Below are 7,830 nucleotides of genomic sequence, written 5' to 3'. Positions count from 1 at the left end.
GGAGGGGTGGGTGGGTGGGGGTATATGAGAGAGGGGTTCTGGGACAGAGGGAGTGGGAATGGTTTTCGGTTGATGATATACAAGAAATAATCACTCAGTCTCTCATGTGAGTTTACAAGGCTATTGAACGCAATACATTATCATTATCAACACGTCCGTAAATTTAAATAACAAGAATCAGAACAATTCGCTACACCAGAATTAGAAAGTTCTATCTGCTCAGTGCCTTGTTTAGAGAAATTTGACGTAAAAAGAATTTGAGTTTCACATCATTTCAAACTTTTTCAAAAACAATTCTTTGATAACTTGATAACGACTCTGAATAATCTGACGATTTTGATAGAGCCGACAGAACATTTTATTTTTAACCTCATAGCGTTAGTAACTCAAAACGGCCATAAAAATGTCAGACAGAACTCTGTAATTCTGAGGTAGCGAATCATTTGAGTTTTACAGATTACAACTTTAGACACAACATCTAAAAGCGGGACACATCTAATGTAAGCGAGGTTGCTTATGAAGAAATATAATTTAGATATCAGAGCTCAAAGATGTCACACTTTTTAAAATTTTGAAGTCTTTACAGAACTGTTTGAAGGTAGCACTAAGTCAGCTTTACTTTTCTTTTGATCTTGAATTGGAATGAGAGTAATATATAATTTATTTTTCATGTTTACTTGCATGTGTTTTTACGGTACTGTTCAGTAAAGAAAAAAAATTCCCCCTGGGACAGTTACGATTGATCTTATCTTATCTCATCTTATGTAGATGCTGAACGTTTCGTCAAATTCAATATGGGAACACTTTGTACATTATGTTTGGCTTCCTTGATCACAATAAAAAAAAATCTAATGACGTTAGTACTTCAACTTCAAGCCTTTTGTCTGCACCACGAATAAGCGAAATGCGACATGACCAAATGTACTTTTGTACTTTCCCCATAAACGTCATAGTCAAATTATTTTATAAAACAAAGCAGGGCCAGTCGAACTAGTTTACACAGGCCAGACCCACAACACGGTCCTGCTCGATCCGATCTGATCATGCATTTGACCGATTGTCATCCAATCTAACGATTTGGTGAGCAACAGCTTGTATAATATGTCACAGAAAATATGGCTTAAATCTGAGGTGTAGCGGTTAAGCGCTTCGCCGTAGCACGGATATGATTCAAGTTCGATTCCCGTGTTGGGGACAATTTTCATCGTGTACTTTGGTCTTTCTTCTGGGATGTTGTACGATTTCTTTCAGCCATAGTTAGCCCTAGCAGACAAGGTCGAAATCCGCCTCGTAAATGATCGAAACGGTGTCGACAAGGGCGTCAAAAACACTTACCCTGTTTTCTTTAAAAATGGAGTCTGATAATCCATGCAGCAGACTATGATGCCGGTCGACAGATATCAAAATGGGATAAAATCTTTTCTGAAAAGCTGAGAGTAGAAAAAGCTTTCAGATTTTAAAAAAAGAAACCCTTTCTAAACAATGGGTGTGCAAGGGTATTCTTACGACAATACTTATATGTTCCCAAAGCTTTGGCTCCCATAATATTATATTTCATGTTTTACTTGAAACAAGTTGGTGCGTTTGAGACGTATATTACTTCGATCCTTTCTCTCTTGACCAACTCTGAACTAAGTGAGATACTATTACACTGTTGGCGTGGGTAGCATATTGGTTAGGCTCATCATCATCCGGTGCCTTGCCGACTGGCGTGGGCGATCATGGACCTCCACTTCCATCTGTCTTTCGATGCAGCAATGGTGTCTGTTGTTCTTGCTGCTCCCAGCCATGTTGTCATCTTGTCCAGTATCTTTTCCCTCTGTCTGCCTCTGCCTCTCTTTCCATCAAACATTCCTGTTGTTACAATATTCTCTAATGCTTCTTTCCGCATTGTGTGGCCGAAGAAATTTGCCTGTCGTTTTCTTATATTCGTGATAAGTTGTTTTCTATAATTTGCTTCAACCAGGACTTCTTCATTTGTTTTTCTAGCTGTCCATGGGATACGTCGCATGCGTCTTATGAACCACAACTCTGTCGCTACAATTGTTCTTTCCAGCTGTTTATTAATTGTCCACGCTTCGCACCCGTATAATAGGATTGGCTCAATGTAACTTTTCAGTACTCTTTTCCTCGTTTCCAGTGACAGATTGATGTTTGTTAGTATCTGTTTCATCTTGTGGAAAGTTGCTTTTGCTTGGCAAATGCGGCTTTTAATTTCGGTGTGACATCTACCATCTGATAATATAATGGTCCCCAAATATTAAAAATGTTGTACTTGCTTGAGGGTGGTATCATTGATTTTGAATAAATATTGGTTAGGCTACCGGACCCGAAATCGTGGGATTGTGGTTTCGGGGGTTCGAGACTCAGCTCGGTCCGACGTCGTGTCTTTGGGAAAGGCACTTTACACGATATCCCATTTGGCTCGGTCCTTTCGGAGTTGAACGTTCAACTTGGAGGTCCGACCTCTTAAATAACTTAATAGTGTGGACGGGGGAATTAAAAATATACGATTTTACCATTTTTCACTTCCAAACCTAAGCAGACAGAAGGAGATCGATGCACGTTGAAAATCTTCCCCACCCACTCACAAACCAAGCACTGCAGACGTCGGTAAGTTGACTCGATTACTAGGTCAACGAAAAATAATATTGTTAACGAAACATGCTTAAATTAAAAGACGGGTGTTCTTGTCGCCAAAAGGAGGCGAAGAAACGTAAGCCCACTTCGATTTTTTCCCCTCATGGTTGTTACTAAATACTGATTAACTGGTTGTATAACCCAGTTATACCCGTTTAGTTGATTTTATTTTAGTCATTATGAAACCGCGTTAGCATTTATTCTTGACCTCAGATCAGGCAAGGGGCAAACAAAAAGAGGACGAGATCACACACTACTTCCTGGTGGCGTCGGTGGTCTAGTGCTATGGCTGTTGGGATCGCAATTTAAAGGCCGTGGTTTCGAGCCCCGTCAGATTCCCATCATCGATGGGTCCATGGGAAAAGATTTTAATCCGTATTTTTCTCACGTCGTTTGGTGTAAAATAGGTGCCCAGTTACAGACAACGAAAATGGGTTCGTGTTAGACCCTCTCCTTCGTTTGCTTGCACTAATGTGCTTCCCAGGAAGCAAAGAATATATTTTCTGAGGTTTTTTGGATCTGCGTGGGTAATAATAGGACTTTTCAACGGTAACTGACGGGGCATTTATACTATACCATCTTTTAATGAAAACCCTGTAATTCAATATCTTTTAATTTATTTCAACTTTTTTAAAGTAAGGTTTTTACTGCACTCGCAACTTCATAAGTTCATATGAGCGCCACTATTTCAACTTTCAATTATCAGAACATTTGAAAGACATATTAAGAATTATATTAAATGCACTCATTTGACAAATGTACTTTGTATAAAATATATGACATGTTTAGTTTTGGTAACTGACGGGAAATAAAAAATACTCTCTCTCTCTCTCTCTCTCTCTCTCTCTCTCTCTCTCTCTCTCTCTCTCTCTCTCTCTCTCTCTCTCTCTCTCTCTCTCCCTCCCTCTCCCTCTCCCTCTATCTCTCTATCTATCTATCTATCTATCTATCTATCTATCTATCTATCTATCTATCTATCTATCTATCTATCTATCTATCTATCTATATATCTATCTATCTATCTATCTATCTCTATTTTTTTCTCTCTCTCTCATACAAACACATACTAACACACACACACACACACAAACGCACAAACACACACACACACACACACAAACACACACACGCACAAACACACACACACACACACGCACGCTCGCACACATGCACACACGAGTGCACACAAAGAGAGATACACGCACAAGCACACACACACACACACACACACACACACACACACACACACACACACACACACACACACACACACACACACACACACACACACAAACGCTTTCACATAATTATATAAAACAATAATTAGCCTACTTAAAACAACCAAACGCAGACTTGTGCTCTCACGTTGCCCACGATCACTAAAATAGCCAACATTTGTAGAGATAAAATATTCATGTGTCCAAACAATTAGACAAACCACCTTCTGACCGATATAGCTTCCCAGACAGCAGAGGGTGCGAATGAACTAGAGTACCGGTGTTATTCCGTACATTATCGCAATATTGGCTCAGCTATTTACACAGACGGTATTGGTCTCGTCTCTACACCCCACACCCCACCCACGCCCTCCCCCATCCCCCCAACCCCTCATCCTCTCCAGTACCCAGACTTGTCTCACGTAACAAGTCCTACCCTATTAGTTTCAGTGATGTGGGTAGTTGGCGGATGCTCTGGTGGGGTTTGCTCCGTCTTTGCTATCAATCATCTATCATTTTCATCTCCCTTCCATCTAATCGTCGGTACTTATATGACATTATTGTGTTGCAACTGCCGTAAAATTCTTACAGAAAAAAATGTGATGTAGCAGTTAGAAGCTTAGCAGTAGTATGCAGAATGCCGGAGTTCGATTCCCGTGAAGGTAGATTTTGTTTTTTAAAGAATATCTCAGGCTTTTTAAATGTGCTTTTTGTTATTAGGGGTTTGTTTTTGGTTTTGTTTTTGCATTTTGCTGGGACGTTGTATCGTTTCGTCTCAGCTCTGGTTTCCATGAAAGGCAGGGTAGAAAAGCCTGTGTTTCTGTAACAGGTGAGGGTCGAATCCGGATGCTTAAATCATGTAAAATGTGTCCATTGGGGTATAATAACACTACTTGTATTTCTTTTTTTAATAAAACAGCATGTATTTATTTACTTTGTATGTACTTATTAAACCTTCCGCTCATACTAGTAGGAGTGACGTCGGTACCTTAGTGGTTAAGCTACTGGACCTGTAATCGTGAGATTGCGAATTCGAAAGGGGGGGAGGGGGTGGGGCAGGACAGACCTAACAGAGGGCAAGAACATGCAATAGAAACCTGGCTTGGTATCAAAATAACCCAGGAAGGCAGAATGGCGAGAGTAAGAGTGCATTATTGCTAGAAAGCTCCACGGATCAAGGACCAGCTACGGGGAAAGCTATGAAGAAGTAGATGGAGTCACGGGATGCTGACGTCACTTATGTCTTCTTAAACCGGATCGACAAGAAGGGTATGCAAGGGAGTCTTCTCACTATTCACGACCACATGCGAACGTGCTATGACCTTATGCTGGCACTCATTTTTCTCATACTCAAACCTGATTGTATTGGGGGGGTTTTGGGTTGTTTTATTTATTGTTGTTTGTTTTTGATTTTGTTTTTTTTTTGGTGGGGGAGGGGGGGGGTTGTTGTTGTTGTGATAGCACATGTTTTAAGATCGAAAAAAAATGTGATAAATTCTTAAATATCTCGGAAAATGTACCACACGGATATGAAACATTGCTATAGTTTCTTTAAAAAGGTTTTTAAAGGCTGTATGCGGTCAACCATGCTATAATATAGTTGTAAGTGAGAGACTGTTATTGAAGATTGTGAAACAAAACTTCATTAAATAATATGAAATTAAGTGAGGTAGAGCGGAAATAAAATCCAGTTTAATACGATATCGGATTCATAATCAATTAGGTAAATTTATTTTCTGCTCCTTCGACTCTTGATCGTTCTAAAAATACAGAATATTATCTAGAAATAGAAATGAGAATAGACAGCGGTAGACAGAGAATTTTAAAAAACTTAACTTAATCAAGATCATTGTTCATTTCTGAGAGTAATCAAGCAGAGAAATAAGTGATAGTTGTGCCTGTGGCCTAGCGTTCAGGCTACTGGACTCGTAATCGTGTGGTTCCGGGTTCGCGGGTCCGAGCCTCCGCTCGGTCGGACGTTGTGCCCTTGGGAAAGACACTTTACAAGAATTTCCCATTTGTCTCGGTCCTTTCGGAGACGGACGTTAAACTCGGGGGTCCCACCTTTTAAGTATCCTAATAATGTTGATAGAGGCGTTAAACCCATACCATTTCACCATTTAAGGTTATAGAATATTTAGAAATAGAAGTCAGAAGAGACCGCGTTAGACCAAAAACAGTAAACTTAACTTAAACAAACAGGATTATTGTGAAATATATTTTGAGAGTATACTGAAGCAGAGAAAAATGAGTGGCAAATCGTGATCGCTGATATATGTTTCATATTTGATACTTTGAGAAGAAGAACGTATTGTAATAACTCATGTCTCCGTGTAAAAGGTGGAGACATGTCGATGTCATGCTTTAGCAGTTTGTTTTGTAGGGTAATTTGTTCTGGGATTTGTTTGACTGTACAGTAAGATATTTAATATACAGTTCTTGATGATAGGCTAAGGCAGTTTATACAACATAGAGATAATGTAAAATCCCTTTTCAGGTCGTTACAGAACATCAGCAACCGTAACTAACTAAACTGTTAAAGCATCACGTATTTCACAATATTTACAATTACTTGAGATTATTTACCAATCTCACTGAACAACCTTATAATCTCTAATGTAATCCATTTCTTTCTCTGCTTAAACACTGGTTCAATTTTTTTAGGGCTTAGCACTGTGGCGTCCACCAACGGTTTATTGGCATCGTTGTTACTGTGTGCATTATAGGCCTTATGAAAGTTTGAATTGTGCTGTGTAAGATGTTATCAAGCATATGAAAGGAATGTGAGTCTCTTATGCAATCATAATAACCACTTAAAATGAAAGAAAAGATCGTTTAAAGATTGTTTCCGATTTTCGAATATTTTCTTTTTATTTGAAGAGAAACAACACAACCGCCCCTCAGTCTCTTGAGGCGCATTACATTATGAGAGATTGTTCAGTTTGATTCTTAAGTTGGATGTTTTTTGAGTCCTTTCAGATTTCACAGAATCGGCAAAACAGAATCCCTCTATTCCCTTCATGCCTTATTCATGTGCGCTTAATCTTAAAGAAAAGACTGCTGCAGTTATGCTGAAACGCCAGTCGAATGGGGCTCTGAGTTGCAACAATACATTCCTAACTGAGCTTGGCATCCGGTGTCTAAAGCCTAATGTTAAAATTTGAACAAAAGGTAGCAGAGTTGAAAAGGTCTCTAGAGATGTTTCCTCGGGATTGTAGCGCGTTTCAAAAGCGTTTGAAAGTGTCGGGAAAGAAGACGCTATTTTATCTTGGCAAAGGGTGAGGTCTTTCTCAGTTGTGGACAGGAGCACTGTTAAGTACAACTCGATATCTTACTTACTTTTGCTATTTATATCCTTTATAGCACAAGGTCGATACCCAGAATTACATTAATCTATCTAGTAAGTGCTTATTTTGATAAATTTGACATATATTTTTGTGTTTCACAATATGTGAAGCTTTTTCGAATGCAATTAAATTCTTTGAATATTTTGATAAAGGTTCAGAAAAGTATTGCGATTTTGATAGAACAGGTAGAGCATTTGATTTCTGAGCAGATAGAACTTTGTAATCCTGAGGTGGCAAGGTGTCAAGGGAAGACTTGTTGGACGTGGGCCAGGTGTGCCGCTTTTTGGATCGTCATATCATACCTTGCAAGGGTGTCTTTGTCTTCATTTGTCCATCATTTTCTTGGTCTTCTCTTTGCCTTAAAGCCATCGAATTCCATGTAGTAGACTTTTGAGGCTGGCTTATATTTTAGTAAGGGGGGGGGTGGCGATTTTGGTCGTGAGGGGTTGAATCTATATTAAATCTAACCATTGAACTTAACCTACTGTTGGTAACAACATTAAGTATCAAAATTTGATATGTAATAGGTATAATCTCTTATTGATCCACCAGACTTGATGGCACGATTGTCTGTGAACTTGATTATAAATTCTTCCTCGCTGGGCCCACATTTAAAAATGTCCTCG

The sequence above is a fragment of the Aplysia californica genome, unplaced genomic scaffold, assembly GCF_000002075.1.
Source record: "Aplysia californica isolate F4 #8 unplaced genomic scaffold, AplCal3.0 scaffold00407, whole genome shotgun sequence".
NCBI classification, from domain to species: domain Eukaryota; kingdom Metazoa; phylum Mollusca; class Gastropoda; order Aplysiida; family Aplysiidae; genus Aplysia; species Aplysia californica.
Note: the sequence above shows the minus strand (reverse complement) of the source record.